This window comes from Microtus ochrogaster, unplaced genomic scaffold (assembly GCF_000317375.1).
Source record: "Microtus ochrogaster isolate Prairie Vole_2 unplaced genomic scaffold, MicOch1.0 UNK29, whole genome shotgun sequence".
In the NCBI taxonomy this organism is placed as follows: Eukaryota; Metazoa; Chordata; class Mammalia; order Rodentia; family Cricetidae; genus Microtus; species Microtus ochrogaster.
In genome coordinates, this window is record NW_004949127.1 from 3,662,514 (window position 1) to 3,681,919 (window position 19,406).

The following is a 19,406-nucleotide window of genomic DNA, read 5'->3' on the forward strand; positions in this document are numbered from 1 at the left end:
GGGGAGGACCTAGGACTTACCACAGGGCAGGGAACCCTGACTGCCCATTGGACTGGAGAGGGAGGGAGAGAGGAGTGGGGGGAGGGAGAGAAGGGTTGGAGGAGGGGGGGAAATGTGGGAGGAGGGGGAGGGAAATGGGAGGCGGGGAGGAGGTGGAGGCTTGTTTTTTTTTCCTTTTCTCAATAAAAAAAATAAAAAATAAAAAATAAAACATCAAAAAAAATTAATAGTTCAGAATAAAAAAATGTGCAGCAGAAGGGAAACAGGATCATATTTGTTCCCTTGCCCACCCACCCCGGAATCTATAATCTATCTCTGCCAATCAGTTTGCCAGCTAGGTTGGGTTTGGGTTGGGAGTGGGCTGAGGCAGGGAAGCAAGCAGCAATGGCAGAAGCTTGAAAACCATCCCAGGACTCCCAGAGAGCTGTCTCATGAGGTCATGCCCACGTTTTCCTGCTTAAGGAAGGCTCTGGGTAAGGCTAGGGTCTCTCCTACTAGATTCAGAAGTCATGAAATTACTCTTTTGTTACTAGAGGGTACTTTTTTTGTTATGTTCACATGTTGGAGATTTTTCAGGGTTAAAACCCTGAAAAGGGGATAACACGGAGAACAGGAACTCCTCTACTCATGGGGGGACTTGACTGACTCTCCTCACTGAACGGTGAGTCCCTTTGCCCATCCTGAAGTAACAACAAAGCATTGGGCAGGATACAAATTCACAGCTTATTATTGACCTCCAGCCAAAGACCAGAGCACATCTGGGGTTGAACACGTTGCTCATTGCTAGTAGAACTGGAGAAGATTGTGACCAGTGGAGATTGAAAGGAGTTAGGAAGGACCTCGATATGGTAGAATTCACAGGTTTGAAACAATCCTTAAAGTCACGCTTGGAGGTGGGTCCTTTGGGAGAAAATTAGGATTGATTGAAATCCTCATAGTCGTCCCTCATGATGCCTTAGTGGGTTTATAAGAAATGGACTGTGTGTGGTGGACACCTGTAATCCCAGCTCTCAGGAGGCTGAGGCAGATCAATAATTCCAGGTGTCCCTGGTCTGCAAGTGATTATTGTCCCCAAATAAGGAGACATGATTTAAATAAGCGTCTTTTCTCTGTCTCCCTAGGATGTGCTCTCTGCCACAACGTGGCACATAAGAAGGCCCTTACCAGATGCTTTGCTAGCCCTATGCTCAGAACCACAAACTAAATATATCTTTATGCTTTATTAATTACCCAACCTGGGGCTTTCAGTTATAGCAGCAGAAAGAGAGGTCTATAGCAGGATTTTGGTTTATTTGGTAATTTGGGGGAGGGTCTGAGGAACTGGGGTTTCAGAAAGCAGGGGATTCCTGCGGTTGGATGCTGTAATTCTCTATACAAAGGAAGACTTGAATAAGGTGGTGGTCCAGCAGGGGACGTTGGGACATTTTTTTGTGCTTTGAGCAGTGTTGGTATTTTTATCCATGATTGGGCATAAGTAAGTATGGGGTTTCATTCAGTCCTAGAGTGGTTAATTTGCTATTAGTATTCTGTGGATAGTTGGTTCAGTAAGGACCAGTTCAGAGTGCTGCACCAGCTCCTGAAACACCGCTCTTCTGTAGATCCAGGATAATTCTGTCATGTTAGGACCTGTTTTGTCTCCCCCACCCATCCCCGGTCAGTGTGCTCAGTCTTATGTAGCTGTATTAATGACCAAAAGATGAGTTTTTTTTTTCTGAGAGAGAGAGAGAGATAGAGAGACAGACAGACAGACACACACACACACAGAGACAGACAGACAGACAAACACACACACACACACACACAGAGGCTTAATGGGTACCATCATAGCATACATATACTTTCTGAAAAGTCACCCCGACTTTGTCTTCTGGTGTGTGCATGTGGTCAGTCTTAAGGAAATAATGGTTGGAGAAGTTGCTCTGGGGTATGGGGATTGTCCATCTAGGCACTAGCAGGTGTGTCCAGCCTGAGGCCCATGGGTTACATGAATCCTGGGACATTTGTATAGTACATGTAGTTCAACACATTTGTAGATGTCAGCATCATGCTACGACGTCAAAAGGTTGGACACCTCTGCAGAGCATGCTATTTGTGTGAATTTCTTTATGGTTTTGGTTGGGTGAGTGTTCCTGGAGAAATGGATTTCCTTCTTGGTTAGTGTCTCACCTCTCTCTCTCTCTCTCTCTCTCTCTCTCTCTCTCTCTCTCTCTCTCTCTCTCTCTCTCTCTCTCTCTCTCTCTCTCTCTCTCCACCTGTGTCCTCTCTGATAAAATCTGGGCAATCTCTTAGAATAAGCCATCCTCATTCTTGCTATTCAGCCAGTGCTCGACTGTCCATAGGAAAGCTCTCGTGGGACCTTACCCTGAAGGAGAACAGAGAAACAAGTGCCTGTTACATTGCCAGACTGATTCCGATTGCAAGGACAGTGAACTTGTTTTGAGTACTCTGGGCTTCGTTTTGAAGATATTCAAAGAAATAAGGGGGAGGGGGAGGGAAAATTGCTTTAGCCGTCACTGCACTGTTCAAGCTTAGAGACAAGGAGAGCAAGGCGGTGGCTGGGAATGTATCGCGCCTCTTCTCATCAGCTCCCTCTGCCGGCTGCGTTCCCTGTCTAAGCTTTTCTGGCACCCCTGATGCACTGGGTCTTCCTTGCAGGTTTGGTTAATGCTTTCTGTTTGCTGCCTCCTTCAAGGCGAGCTTTTCTGCTTTCTTTGCCTCTGTCTGTTTTCCTCCGTGTGTCTCACGTTCAGATTTCCTGAGACAGGAGTTTGGTTGTACAGACAGTCGGCTTCCAGGAGGGAGGGCCTGGTTTTGCTCCGGGCGCCTCCTGAGGCCCTTGCCAAGGATGAAGTACAGCAGGTGTTAATCCCCTGCCTAATTAGTTGTAGCTGAAGTAGCAGATTTACTCGAGGGAAAAGAAGTCAGTCTAGACTAAGAAGCCCCAGAGAAAGGCTGCTGGAGAGTTTTCTGTGAAGTGTTTCCGAACCCCTTTATGGGCTACTTGGAACTCAGAAAAATACAGACTAGCAGCTACTAAGCGCTGCACTGGTAAAATGTGCAAGGAGTCGCAAAGAGACTGAGATCATTACGGTCTGGGGTGGGAACCCTTCTGCCTACCAACTCAAGAAGCTTCTAATGGTACTTGATACCAGCTTCTCTACATCTGTGTGAGTTCTAGCCACTCGCCTTCCTAGCGACCTTTGTATGACAGTGTCAGGTGCCACTAGAACGAAGCCTGTGTCTCCTTGATATGTGTATAATATATGTTTGCTGTACCCTTACTTGACTCTCAACACTTGGTACCATCTCCCGCTGCTGTTCTGCATGCCTGTTTCCATTCTAGCACTCACGTACTGGGATTATAGATTGACAGGCCTGTGTTCTTCACTGGGCTGGGAGGAAAGGGACTGATTGTGGCTTACTTATCTCTGGCCCACTGCCACTGATCTAGGTGCTAGGTGCCCACATTGAATGCTAGGTCTAGTTCATGTTTTTTATTTTTTTCCGTATTAACTGCCATAATCTTCCCAATACTCTTTCCCATGGGAGTTATAATTAGCCTCATGTGAATGGTTTTAGAAACTGAAGCCCAGGAAGGTCGAGAAACTTACCCAGGACTTCACAGTTAGGAGTCACAATTCCGATGAGAAAATTGAAAGTGCAGAGAAGTTAATAGACAGTCAGTTGAAGAGGATACGAAAGAACCAGGGCTGAGTATTTCAGAGAGAAGAAAAGGAAAAGGGAGGAAGACGCGCTCATAGTGGAAGTGAGGCTGGAGCAAATACGATTCTGGACCTGTCAGAGGGGCCAGATTGTGGACATTCTCAATGACAAGATGAGAGTTGGGTTTTTGAAGAAGGCAATGGCATGGTGAAAAGCAAGTAAAGAAGATGAAGTTGGTTTCAGAGAATGGGTGGTTACAACAGGAAGGAAATAAACCCAATGGTGATTACAATGGCTCATGGCTACAGTATTACAGGAAAAAGAAGTCTATCCAGGACTTGGCACAAAATAAACCTTTTCTTTATTTTAGGTTGGATCAAGGTGATGAGGGCTAGAGCTTGTGTAGAACACTGGCATGGGAAAGTCTGGGAGCGAAGACTTTGACCTTAGGGTTGATGGGTGCCGGGTAGATGGATGAGGATGATGGGAAGGAGTTGCGAAGGGGGTTAGTTGGGGTAGCTGCGTCTGGGACTCCTTTTGCCATCAGGACACATCACTTGACTGAGTAAATAAAATCCACATCAGGAAATCCTGACACCGAGCTCAAACAGGAAAATAGTACTATGACTCTTGTTGCTAATACCTAGCTAAGCCAAGCATTGTAGGTTAGAGACAGAACTATTATAAGATGTTTTCCATTTCAGATACCAATTTCAGGTTTAGAGCATAGTCATTTGTGACCAACTGGCTATGGATCTGAGGGTCAGTGGTGATAATTTTCTAGAAGGCTTCACAGAACTCAGGACACACTCTGCTTAAGACTGTAACTTTATCATAACAAAAAATACACAAATTCAAATAGGTCAAGAAGCAAGAAGACATAGAGGGCCAGGTCTCAAAGGGCTCTAAACACAGATCCCATTCTCTCCCCTGTGGAGCCAGGATTTATCCTTTTACAATTATGGGATCATCGTTTTGTGACAATGTACAGGTGCCTCCACCAGGGAAGTTTTCCATTAGATATCTAGAATTCTATCCAGGTATCATTATGTATGCACAATTTATTGAACCATTGCCTTTGTGTCTGAACTCAATATTAAGCCTCTCCTCTCTCTGAGCCTGGGTACTAGATATGTAATGATGTGGTCATCTTTCACATGGCTAGCCCCAATCCCAAACCACCTTGTTATCAAAGCTACCTAGGAGCTCATACAGGTTACTCCATGGTTATAAACTGAGATCTAGGAGCTCATGCAGAATAACAAATGTTATTCTGTAACATTAAATGTAATGCTGGTGTTGGGAAATTTTAACAGTCTTTGGTTACTTTCCAGAATTGGGACAAAGTCCTGTCAAATTCTTTATAACACAGGAAATCCCTTTGGCTTTGGTTAGAATATCCTGGTACCCAGGAATAGAATCTGGTAGGGATGAATTCAGATGGAGATCTTATGCCTGAGAGAAAGCTGGGGGTTGTTTTTAACAACTTAGGACAAGGTTGAAAGTCAGACAATATTCCACATGATAGGTACCCAATCAGCATTAACAAGATGAATGAACTGAGGTGAGTATGATTGGATGTGATGGACGGGTAAAGTTGGGTGAAAAAAGAGATTAAGGGAACAGGAAGATAGCTCTGGAACAAACTCACTAAATAGCACCATGCTATAAGGGCTGTGTGAGGCGCAGAAGGCTGTAAATGATACGTGGAAAGAGCCCAAGTTTTGTTACTGACACTGACATTGTGATTGGTCTTTAGCAGAAGCTGAGCTATAGGATTTAATCCTTATCATATAAATATCTGTTAAATGATAATTAGCTTGACCTGAAGACAGTAGAATGTTAAACCATGCCTGCATCTTGAATGGTCATCATCCCCAGGCATGTAAGCGTTTCCCAGAGTAACAAGCCAGCCCTCTGGGACGCTCACCCTGCTTCACATTCCTGCGTCTCTCCTCTCATTCCTCCTTCAAAGCATCAGAACTGGATGACTAACCAGAAAGTCTCCCACAGAGTGTCAGCTGGTGTCGGCTTCACCTCACAGCTGCTGTCGGCTCCCGGGTCACCAGCTGATTCTTGGATTGGAATCCTGAGGGAAATGTAGAAACCGAGCCTGACCCCAGGAGTGAATCATAGCTGAGCATCAAAGATGAAGGGCTCCCTGAACCTTGATACTGTCCTTCAGGGGACCAGAAACACTGGAAACAGGCATAGAAATTCATATCATCAACCTTTTAAAGGATGTTTATGCAACAGACCGGTATATTATGGAGAAGCCTGAGCTCCCCAGAGAAAGGAAACATAAAACCAGAAGCTGAATGCAAGGGAAAATCATTAAAGTAAAATATAAAACCTGTGCCATGCCCATAGCTGTTCGTGAAACCCACCTATTTATCTTCCTGCTCGAATTTAGTCCTTGAGGGGTAAAACATCATGGATCTCTCCTAATGACTAGACTAAGTTCTTTTATTGAAAATAGTTTTTTCCATACATTTTATTCTGATTCTGATTGCCCCTCCCTTCAATACTCCCATTAATACTTTAATACTCCTTACCTTCCTTCCTATACAGTTCCACCCCCTTAATGTTTCTAATTAGAAAAAAATAGGCATTTGAGAAATAGTAAAATATAATAAGATAAAACAAACAAACAAACAAAAAAAACCCAAGGAAAAAAAAACAAACAAAAGGAAAAGAGCCCAAGAAAAGGCACAAGAAGCAGATAAACACAGAGAAACCCTCATCCACACATTCAGGAATCCCATGAAAATGCAAAACTGGAAGCCATAATATATACGAAGAAACCAATGGAGTAATGAAATAAAGTAAAAACCTTGATACAAAATGAGACAAGGAACCACCAAAGATGCCCCTGAGTTAGTTTCTTGTAGGTCATCTATTGCTGACCATGCAGTTTTTTTAAATTCTTAAGAGCAGTTTGTTTCCTGAGACTCCCTGGAAAACACTAATTTTTCATTTTCAGATGGTCATTTATTAGAGATAGCATCTAGGTTAGGGTGGGAGCATGCCTCTGTTGCTGTTTTCATCTCTAGGACCCTGTCTGGTGCAGACCTATGTGGGTCCTGTGCACGCAGCCTCAGTCTGTGAGTTTGTATGTGTGTTGGTCTTGCTGGGTTTAGAAGGTCTTGTTTCTTTGGGGTCCTTGATCCCGTCTGGGTTTTACACTCTTTCTTCCCCTCTTGAGAAGGCCTCCAGGGAACCCGAGGGGAGGGATTTGATGGAGACTCCCATTTAGGGCTGCGTGCTCTGAGGTCTCCTACTCTCTCATGTTGTCTGGATGTGGGTCTCTGTATTTGCTCCCATCTACTACAGGAGGACCCAATAGATTCTCTGATGATGACCGAGCAAGGCTCTGATTTATTTATATAGCAGAATGTCATTAAGAGTCTTTTTTCTGTTGCTGTTGTTGCTACATTTCTTTTGCAGAACAGTATTTGGTTTTCTCCTATGTCACTGGGCTATTTTCTCTCAGATTCTTGGTTACCCAAGCAGTGTCAGGTATGGGTTCTACCTCACGGAAGTGGACCTTAAATCAAATCAGATACTGGTTGGTTACTCCCACAAGCTTTGCAGCACTATGCGCTAACATGCCTTGCATACATTGTAGATTGAAGGGTTTGTTGTTTACACTTCTTCTTTTGTGATGTACAGAGTACCTTCTGGGACTAAGAGCACTAGCCAGTAGGGGTGAAGGCACTAAGTAGATACCAGATCAATTTCTCCACATTCAAGGAGTTGAGTAGGTATCATTTTCAACAACAGGGTCTTGCTGCCACTTTGTGGAGAGAGAGCTATAATCTTTGCAACAGACTGGGTAGTTTAGGAGTTCCCATAGGACTCTTTTGACCAACAACTCAAATAGATATAATGCATTTCTGGTATTGAAGCTTAATTTGGCAATGAGAGATGTCCTGTTGGGCTCTGTTCCGTGTGTGTGTGTGTGTGTGTGTGTGTGTGTCTTTGGAGGACAACTTGTGGCTGTTGGTTCTCTACTTTTGTCTTAGTTACTGTTCTATTGATATGAAGACACAACAACTTATAGAAGAAAGCATTTAATTGGGAGTTTACTTATGTTTTCAGAGACTTAGTTCATGACCATTAGGGCAGGGAGTATGGTGGCCAGCAGACAGGCATGGTGTTAGAGCAGTTCCTGAAAGCTTAGATCCTGATACATAGGTTGCAGAGAGAGAGAGAGAGAGAGAGAGAGAGAGAGAGAGAGAGAGAGAGAGAGAGAGAGAGACACACACTGGGCCTGGTGTGGGCTTTTGAAACTTCCAAGACCATCCCCTCAGTAACATACCTCCTCCAACAAGGCCATACCTCTTAATTCTTTTAAAATAGTTTTGTTAACTGGGAACCAAATTTTTAAATATATGAGCCGACGTGGGACATTTCATTCAACCCTCACACCCTCTGTCATATGCCGATTGAACTTTGTCAGTCTTGGTAGCAAGTGCTCTTCCCTGGGCTCAGTGTAGGCTGCTTTATCTGCTGTGAGATTACAATTGGGATGCCTGAGCTATTTTCAAAAGGTAGCATTTTGTAGCCCCTCTCCCTGTCTTCTGTGTATGTATATATATATATATATATATATATATATATATATTTTTTTTTTTTCTGCCATCTCTCTGAAGCTTTCTCATGATCCTAAGAAGACATGATATAAGCATCCCGCTTAGAGCTGACTACTCAACTCTCACTTATTCTTTGCACCTTGAGAAACCACGAGTCTACATTCATGTTGTTCATTGTGAAGGTAAGTTCCTCTGGTCAAGACTGGGTATAGCGTTTTTGTTTGGGCATAAACACAAATATTTAGAGAGCAGTTTGGTGCCATGTTTTTGACTGGGTCCATAGTACTTGGCAAGGGTTCTGTCCTGTAGAGTAGACAGACCTCAAACCCAATGTGAGAGTGGTTAATTGTGAACATAATAGCCGTGCCATTGTTGCACCAGTGTGTCCTGTCAGGAAGACTGGAATTGTAAGGTTCATAGCTGGGTAAGACTGCTAATGACTTATCTCCCCCAGCAGCCTCATCTTGAGCTGCACAATGGGACCTCATTTTAAAGACAGAAATAAAAACAATCAAGCAAGCAAGCAAACAAAAGGATCCTTCCCATTTCTCCACTCCACAGAGCTGTGCCCCCTCCAGCAGAGCTAGCTGAGATGAAACTTTCTCTGTAAATACTGACTAAGCAAGCAAGGCAGACACACACAACTATATGACCTGTTGAATGGTGGAACCAGTAGGTCCATTCAGAGGACCAAACCGATGCATCTTGGATGCCATGGTACTTCTACCTCTGTTGTGAGCTTTGCTTTGGAAGTCCTAGGCTTGTGAGTTAGAGGTCATTTCAGCCGACACAGTCTCAAAAGGAGCGGCTTATCATATACTTTCCAGGAGCAACGATGTGCCCTCAGTACTTTCAGGCTTGGATTTTGATTTCTGTGGAATGCAGAAGTCTGGCTGCATACGCCCATCCACTCAGTCATTTTTTGATCATTCAGAAACTCAGGGAACAAGGTACCCTGAAAGGCGCAGCCAAAGCTCTAACTAGCAAAAAGTCTTTCTTGTGCTGAGTGAACCTCTAGTCCCGACAACTTCTTTTTCTCTTTGTTTCGCCTCTCAGAAGCAACAGAGACTAGCCTACTTCTCCCACATGATGACTCTCTGTAGGCAACAGTGTTTCTTCTTTTGACACTGTCTTCAAACATTACATTGGCCTGTTTATCCTCTGGGCAAACGTCATGTTGTCAAAGAACTCTGTTTTAAAAGGCATGAGGCGTAAGGTCTGAGGACACTGGGTTGTTTATTGTCTGTTATATGCAAAGTGGCTTCTCACAGTGGCAGCCTCCACTCTTGCTTCCTTTAGATGCCTCTGATTATACCAAATACTGTGGAGATACGTGAAGCAGCTTTTAAACGGGAGCTCCAGCAATAGAGTGAGCCAACCGCAGCGGGGATGGCGCAGGGCCGCTCTGCCACTCCTCAGGGGCTTTTGGGACTCGGCCAACTGGAACCCTTCAAGTTACTACAGGGGGTGACTGAAGGCTTGTACACTTCCCCCCCAGATCCATTAGGAATAGGGACCTCCTTTGAGATCGAATTAGGAAGGAGAGTTTTGGGAAATGCGGTGCTTAGTCTTAGCTGTCCCTTTGCTGAGAGCTAGAGTCCCCAGGAGATGGCCACTGGACGTGCCTGAGAGGGATGATTCAGGTTAGTTGAATTGAGATGGGAAGACCTCAGGGTGGGCAGCACCATTCTATCACACTGGGAGCTGGACTGAATCAAAAGGCGAAATCAGGGTGAAGAAAGCTTTCTCAGGGCTCTGCTTTCTGATTGTGGACATAGTATGATGAGCTGCCTCAAGTTCCTGTCCCCTTTATTCCGCTTCTACGGATTCTGTCTCTGAACCACGCTAAACCCTTCCTCTCTGTTTGCTTCTTACTGGATGTTTTGTTACAGCAACAAAGCAAGTAACTAGTACTAGTAATTAGGTCAAGGGAGTAAACCTTTTCCTGAGTGATTCCTAGCACCTTTATTAAAGCATTCCACAAGGATGCTCTTTCCCCAATAAGAAGGCAGCATGGATTACCAGGATACAAAGATGTTGGCATGCTGGTTGCAGATGGCCAACCTTCTGAACCGTGAGGAACAATTTGTTTCTGTAAAGCCACCCAAACCATGTATGGAACATTGTTATAGTGTCCCAAGTAGACCAAGACACACAATTGCCTCCTGACATTTCCATTTTTAGCAGTGGCTCTGGCTCGCTTGCAGGTACAGCTTTATCTTCTCACTTAGTCAGCGATGTGTCAGCAACTGTATTTAAAAAAAATTATTTTATTTTATGTGTATGGATGTCCTGCTTGTGTGCATGTCTGTGTACTACATATGTGCTTGGTGCCCATGGAGGTCAGAAGAGGGAGTCAAATCTGGAACTGGAGTCATGGATGGTCATGAGCCGTCATGTAGGTGCTGGGAATCAAAACTAGGTACTTGCTGGGTGGTGGTGGCGCACGCCTTTAATCCCAGCACTGGGGAGGCAGAGGCAGGCATATTTCTGTGAGTTTGAGGCTAGCCTGGTCTACATGAGCTAGTTTCAGGACAGACTCCAAAGCTACAGAGAAACCCTGTCTCAAAAAACCAAAAAAAAAAAAAAAAAAAAAAAAAAAAAAAAAAAAAGAAAGAAAGAAAGAAAGAAAGGTACTGTGTGAATACTCTTAATGTCTGAGCCATTTAGGATACCTTCTATGGCTTGGCTTCTTAAATTGGTTGTCATAACCCTATGTGGGATTGGTAACTGAATATAGGGTTGCAAAACCATCAACCATAGTAAAATGTTTCTGAATGTGCCAAGATCAAAACTTAACTAAAAATTCGAGGTGTTTCTAACAGGTGCTGGCATAGGTCGGTCGCACCATGCAACATCACTGTGGCCTTGGTTCTGAATATAGGACTCAGGCACTTTTCAGGGTGTGCCGACACCCCACGTATGCCAGTGAAAACTGCCCCAAACACTCAGGCTCAGATTCAAATTGTTTTTGTAATTTTTATTTTTTTTATGAATTGCAGTGTTTTACTGTATGTACATTTTTTTTTGCTCTTAAAGAATTATAATGGTTTAGTTATGGAAATTAAGAATGTTCTGTTTTTGAGACAGGGTCTCATTACATAGCCCTAGCTGGCCTGGAACTCACAGAGATCTACCTGCCTCTGCCTTGAATGCTGGGATTAAAGTTGTGAACCACCTTGCCCAGGAAAAACCAGGAATTTTAAAATCACTTTGACTTGGGATTTGATAGTTTCTGAAATGGCCTCAAACATACCATTTTGCATTACTTACTTATACAAAGCAGCATTTTCAGAATTGATGATTATAAAGTGAAAATGATCAAGTCTAAAAACCACCAGAGATGCTCTGTATCCTGCAGTATCAAATATTCAGTCAGAATTTAATTCTTTATATAAAAATTAACAAGTACATAATCTCATTAGTATAAAATTTTTCTTTCACTTTTAATAAATTAAAATTATATATATGACAAAAGAGTTGTTTTAAATAAACTTATGATTTATTATTAGTTAGTAAATATTTTTTAATATTAATTTTACGTATTTGTATATCTAGGATGTGTCAAAATTTCTCAGGAGAAGTTGAGTTGTAGTGGGGAATATTTAAGAAGGGGGGAGGGAGAGGACACGGGAGGTATTGAAAAGAGGAAAAGGAAAACATGATGTAGTTATATTTTAATTAAAATAAGGAAAGAAGCCTGTCTCTGAGCAAGGGCTACCTTTCTCTTCCTGCTGCTACCTCTCTTGGCCAGACTTTGATGTATTGAAATTCCACTTTGTGGCTCCTCTTACTTCATCTACCCTGTATTGCCTTGCCAGGGGAGCTCTCCTTCAATCCAGCAACTCCTTTGTCATCTGCCACGCCATCCCTCTGTCTGTCCCTGTGGCCATGGCAGGTATTATGTATCTATATAACACACACCTATCCATGAAGTTCCAGTTTCGGTCATTGTGTGAATTGTATCTCTCAGCTTACACCCAAGAACCCGGCACAAGATCCTTACCCAAATAACACTTTCTGATGAATTGACAGAAGTGGGTGTCCTGGAAAGAATAAACATCCATCTGGTTGCTGAGGAAAGGACATATCTGATGTTCTTCAAGTAGTCAGAGAAGCCAAACCTGGCTGGACCACTCAGATTTTGAATACAATTGCCTTGCTCATTAAAAATTCTGAGATGTTTGAGTGTGTAATTAAAAGTTCCGGTCCCAAAGGAATTCATCCAATTTTACCAACAGAGAGGAGGAGGATATTACAGTCTCTAACATCTCTCAGATGCCAGTTCCAGATGGCGAGAAGGAAAGATTATTAAAAGCAAAAACGCCTGATAATTAAATGGACGAGTAGATGCCATGACGGCTTTGGTTTTTGTATGTCCCATATGGAGGCGAGGCTAAGCATCAACCCCAGCTGTGCAGCAGGGGCGGGCCATCCTCAGGAATGACATTTAAACTCCCACCATCTGCAAGTCAGTTCTTTGAGGAAGATGCTAGATTCACGTCTCTTTCCAACAACAGATGTAGTTTTTAAATGACTGATTGGGGACAGTCCCTTATTCCCTTACTGAGTTTATTTCCTCTGTGATATCCCCACGGCTCCCAGAAATGTCACAGGCCTGGACTTCCTCTAGCGTCCTGATTTAATCCCTTCCTGTTGTTGGAGTCATTGCCAAGACTGGCCTTAGCCCTTTGCTCTGGTGTCGGATGAAAGGGGCATGAAGGCTCACAGCTGTGGACCACGGATAGTCAGTGCACGGAGTCATGGATGTGAAGGAACTCCTTAGTGCGTTGGCCAGCACAGCTTCTCTGGGCACTCCCCCCTCTTGTCAAAACCCGACAAGACTCTCAGAGGGCATGCAGAAGTTGCTACGGGATGCACACAGTATCGAGTCTGCATGGTCTGGAGCTGATCAAAGCATGCTTGTTGTGACATTAGTCACCAAAACAAAGGTTTTCCCTTTGATAGCGGGATTTGAACCCAGGGCTTATTGATTGCCAGGTGAGCGCTATGCTACCAATCTGCATCCCCAGCTGTGTTTTGAGTTTCTGTTTGAGACAAAGTCTCACTAACTTGCCTAAGCTGCAGTTGAACCCGTGAAGTAGCCCAGGCAGGCCTCGAACTCGTTATCTTTCTGTCTCAGCTTTCTGGGAGCATAGGTCCATGGCTAGTTCAATTACTCTCTAAATATAGTGAGGGAGCAGGATCACAGTACCATGCAAGAGGCTTTGCAGTATGTGATTACAGTAATTTATTGATTCGTTTGTTAAGCCACCGCTAAGATTTATATAGGCTCTGCCCGCAGCTGGTGCTGGAAGTATTTCTAGCAAGTGAGGAAATGCGATAGCTATCGAGATGCATACACACAGCGTTCCCCTTCATGTACCCTCCCTTTGACACTTTGAAACTGTTGGCTTGAAGCTCCAGCGGTAGTTGCTTGTTTTTGCTTTGGCTACCTGATTGCGTTATCTGTTTTCTCCTTCCTGTTTAATTTGATGTTGCTGCTATGTAAGACAGGCTCAGACGTTGGGAGAGAGGGTGGAAAGAGAAATGTTTGGTGTAAGACATTTGTGTGCGTATCTGAGCTGCTGCTTTAACGAGATGGACTCCCGGTCTGCAAAGAGAATGAGAAGGGAGACAGGCGGGATTTACGAACTGCCTGGATAATTACAGATTATTGTCACTGGGATTCCAGTTCATGTTTTTTTTTTTTTTTTTTTATAATTAAAATTATCTCATCGCCTGGTTAAAACTTTATATCTTAGGTGCCACCCAGAAGCACATTTTTGTGATTGAGCTGAAACACGAGGTTTACAAAGGAAGTAGTAAAGTACAGGTGCAATAAATACAGAGGGACAAACTCAAGGTGGTTGATTAACGTGTAAAGATTATTGAAATGTGCAGTAAAATATGGGGTAATCTAGTTTATTGGTAGATTTAAAACACAAGGTATTTTAAGATAAATAAAACCCAACTTTGATTAGTGTGTGCCCTAAAGCAATAGAATATATAATCTTGAAAACATATTGGAGCCCCTTCGAGGTACAATGGCTTTAGTAGAGATTTTTCACTTGAAATTAGAGTTTACTCACAGCCAGAGAGAACATCAGATGTTTATTCTGTTAGGCTGTGTCTTAGTTAGGGTCCTATTGCGGTGAAGAGACACCATGACCACAGAACCCCTTATAAAGGAAAACATTTAATTGCAGCTGGCTTACAGTTCAGAGGTTTAGTTCATGCAGGCAGACAGTGCTGGAGAGGTAGCTGAGAGTTCTGCATTTGGATCTGCAGGCAGCAGGAAGAGAAAAATGAGCCATTAGGCTTGGCTTAAGTTTCTGAAACCTCAAAGCCCCCTTTCCAGTGACACACTTCCTCCAACAAGGCCACATCTCCTGATGGTGCCACTCCCTATGGACCTGTGGGGGCCGATTTTATTCAAACCACCACAGGCTGTGTTTCTAACTAGAAGCACAATTATAGAACACATTGCCATGTTCTATGTGTTATTCCTCATACATAAACTCTATCCTTTTATTGATAACTATTATTTGTGTTTTTTTTTTTTTTTGATTTTTTCGAGACAGGGTTTCTCTGTGGTTTTTGGAGCCTGTCCTGGAACCAGCTCTTGTAGACCAGGCTGGTCTCGAACTCACGGAGATCCGCCTGCCTCTGCCTCCCGAGTGCTGGGATTAAAGGCGTGCACCACCACCGCCCGGCTGATAACTATTATTTGTTAAGGGTCTCTCTCATGTCTGATCTCACAAGCTCATTTAATTTCCAGGAAAACCATTTGGGCATTATTATATGTATTTTACAAATTAAATTCTATGGTCACAGTCATCGTTCCTATTTTCTTTCTTAAAGATTCATTTATTAATCACATATACAGTATTCTGTCTGCATGTATGCTGCAGGCCATAAAGGGACCAGATCTCATTACAGGTAGATGGTTGTGAGCCACAATGTGGTTGCTGGGAATTGAACTCAGGACCTCTGGAAGAGCAGTCAGTGTTCTTAATCTCTGAGTCATCTTGCCATTGTTACTATTTTCTAAGGAGGAAGAGTCTTACATGTACTGGAAATCTTGGTTAAGTAGAGGAGAGAAATGTCCGAGAAGCAAGCTTTATTCCTCAAAGGATAGCCACTGTCAGGATTTGGAAGAAGACACTCCCGTGCTCCAGGCAGAGTTCATGTGGGAATCATTTATTTGAAACGAGACAGTTATGTCTATATGTTCAAAGTCTTACTAGAAAAAAGGTTGGATTTTTAAATCACACCCATCAGTTGCTTTGCTAAGGCCATAAATTAAAAGGAAAGAAAAACGCGAACAGCTCTAAAATCCAGGGAGCACTTCTGGCTGGGACAGCCTGTTGTTCCGCATCATTCCTTATTGAGTTGGGTCATCATTTGTTTTTTCCTGAGCTCTCTAAACAATGACCTTTCTGGATATCTGTTGAGAAGAATGGTTCAGCTGTATATGTCATAAGGCTCCCTTCATTTTTCGTCATTCCAGCGAAGTCAGTCTGCAATATAGCATGGTTAGGAGAGAAAGGAATGAGCTGTCTGGGAGAGCAGGTTAGAGGCAACTAACCGATTAGTGCTGTTTTCAGCCATGTTCTTGTCCAGTAGGCAAGCCCTCTGCCTCAGTTCTTGGGGATTCATGTGCTACCCTTATGGACTGCATCTTGTGAAGGCTCTTGGGGCATCTAACCCCTTCCAGACTCCATCTTTCATGACGCGAACTGAGGACAGACTTGGGGGGATGGCTGGATTTTACTCCCTTTCATTCTAGTGCAAACTCAGATATTTCAAGAGCACAAAGTTTAACAGAACATATGATACAGAGTTACTTGAAATATGGTATTTAATTCCACCCAGAACTGTATTTGGCAACATAACACAGAGTTTTAAAATAATATTTTAACACAGAGATGTAAATGTTCTTGTTAATGTCATCTTTCCTTAGTCCTTCGGTTGACTCATTGTTAAACGAAGAGCCTTAATGATATTCTGTTTCTCATTAGCAGCAGCTGTGTAGAAGGGGGCTTTCATTCTCAGAGTTCCCAGTGCTGCTTTGATGAGAGGCCTTGCAGACCTGGGTGTGGGTGGGGGGCAGAAACTGGTCCCACAAGGCAGTGGGATAATGCATTTGCTCATCTATTTTATTTATTTATTTATTTATTTATTTATTTATTTATTTATTTATTTATTTATTTTTTGTTATTTTGAGACAAGGTTCGTTGGTGTAACTCTGGCTGTCCTGGAACTACCTCAGGGAAACACACGCAGCTTCTCAAGAAAACAAGCGCCGAGGTCAAAACATCTGTCCCTTCAAGTCGCCAACTTGCTCCCAGATAGGCTACCCAAAGCGTCCTTGAGGCTTCTGGTGCCAGCCTCTCTCTCCAAAGCTGAGCCCCTCAATCCAGCATGCACTATTTTGGTCCCTTCCTTTATACTGTCTAAAGAAAGAATTTGGAGAGAGAAAATGTAGACCAACTTGCTAGGAAGAAAAGAAGGGCAAGGTGTGAAAGTTAAAGGGGGGGAAAAGCCAAGGGAAAAAAAATACACGATAAGTAAGTGCGCCACTAGCGGCGGGAGAGGGAAGTGCAGCTCAACAGCCAGTTAAAGGATCTTGGGTCTATTAGTGACGTTCTCAAACTGCCAGAAGAAAAGGCTTCACTTTGTTTAGATAATCTAACATCCTCAAGGACGATGGCCTGCTTAGAGTGAGTGGGAAGAAGTTGTTTAAAAAGTGACACAGGGTGGTGTTTATCATAACTGCCTTAATGGCTCATTTAGTCTTCACAAGTTAGTTTTCAAGGTAGGTATTATGTGAAGGTGTGTTACTTTTGTTTATGTTGAATTTGTTTAATTTATTTATCTTTAATTATGTAACAATGTGTTGCATTTGTTTCACCTTGCCGTCTGAGGCACCTAGTTGGCCTAATAAAAAGCTGACTGACAAATAGCTAGGCAGGAGAGGGATAGGCAGGGCTGGTGGGAAGATAGAATAAGTAGGAGAAATCTTGGCTCAAGAGAAGAACAAAGAGAACAAGAAAGACAGGGACACATGTGGTCTAGAAGCCAGGCTGCTTCCTCTAGCATGAACTTAATTGGTTTTAATAATAAAAACCAAGAGTCAGATATAAGGGGGTGGAAACTGAAAGATCGGAGAAATAAAGCAGTCAGCCACTAAAGTTCTTACCTCTATGAAATCCTCAGATCGAAAGGGTTTGAGGTCCTGTCTCCTCCTGCCTAATCTGATACTCCTCTCTCAGTTCAGCCATATCCCTTCCCATCTCCACCTCCCTAGTGCTGGGATTAAAGGTGTGAGCTCTGTTTTTCTTTTAGACTGGTTAAATCTCACGTAGCTCAGTGCAGCCTTGAACTCCTGATCTTCCTGCTTCTACCTCCTGAGAGCTGGGATTAAAAGTGTGTGCCACCACTGCCTGGCCTCTATGGTTAACTAGTGGCTAGCTCCACCCTCTAATCTCCAGGCAAGCTTTGTTTCTCAGAACACAAACAAAATATCATATAACAGCCACCAGGCAGCCAAACACTGAAGGAAGCTGGAAAGTAAGATATACAGAAGGAAGGAAAGGAAAAAGTCCTCAAAACGTAGATGAAGAGAAATAGAACAATTTAAGTTATAAGAGCTAGCAAGAAACAATATAAGGCCGAGCATTCATAACTAATAACAAATCTCCACATCGTACTCTGAGAGCTGGTTGATGGCCCAAAAGAAAGCCTGCTACAGTCCACACGTAGCTTAGGAGAAAGGGTGGGGTGGGCACAATGGTTGTCTGTTTCTCTGTGGTACATAACATGTATGACCCTTTGTTTAATTTTCCAGGCCCTCACCTTAATATCCAGAATTTCTGATCAACAAGAGTAGAACAAGATTAAATAAACTCTTGTACTTATGTATGTGTGTATGTGAGTGTATGTGCATGTGTGTGCTTGTGTGTGTGTCCCACAGCAATAAGGCTACAGAGTTCATTTTAGGTGTGGGCAAGCTTTGCCTGAGGAAGCCGTATGGCCCAATTGTGTCCTTTTCTTAACTATAGGGAGGCAGGCAAGACTGGAGGTGATGGAGGTGGGTCTTGTGCGGGCTACCAGGAGGGAGGGAAGTTTCAGGGTAGGGGTGTCTCAGGAGTGGGAGTGGACTGGGCTCAAGGTCAGTGCCTGAGGGAAGGAGGAATTGGGAAGAAAAGACTGAAAGTCAGGCCTTCCCTGATCTTCATTTAGCCAGTTTCAGAACTTCTGGAAGGGGCAAAGAGAACGAATTGCTCAGAGATTTTTTAAAACAACAAACAAGGGGGTTAGTGTTCCTGCTTTCTTTTAGAAAAAATATTGTAGGTGTGTGTGCACATGCTCTTCTCAGGGAAGCCATCAACGCTGGCATTTGTAATAGAAGTGCACGGTTCACACCATAGGAGAATTCCTTCACTTTGCTTGTCCATGCCCCAACTCAAACATGTTGTGTTATGGAAGACAGATTTGGTTTATGAAACATTTATTATTTTTCCCCTCCCTCCCTCCCTCCCTCCCTCCCTCCTTCCCTTCCTCCCTTCCAATGTCTCACAGCACATACCAGGTACTTTAGCTGAGATTTTATTTCTCATGTTACAAATAAGGCAGTGGCCTCCAGGAGACTAAGTGGCTGCCTAGGGGGTGATCAGTCAGCTGTCACAAATTAGGTCTCAATTCTCTGCTGTTGCTCTGGCCAGTGTGTGCTCCTGGGCATTCAAGCAGCACACCCTTCCCATGCTTTCATGGTGAGTGACCTATTTCTGCCTAGGCTCACCACAAAGAGGCCCTTAACTGACATACCTCAGTCTTAAGAGGAGTTAATGCCTTCTCCTCCCAAGAGATGAATATAATGGGTGAAATTGTTATCTATTGTACCTACTTCTAAAAAAATAATCATCTCTGAGGTGAGCACCTCCAACTATACCCAGGAGGGTGTACAATGGACCCAATAATCTTCCAGGGTTTGGCAGTTTCTCTCTGTAGCTCTGGAAGTCCAGACAATACACCCGATAGACACCACATAGATACGGAATTCCAGACAATACACCCCATAGACACCACATAGATACAGAATTCCAGACAATACACCCGACAGACACCACATAGATACGGAAT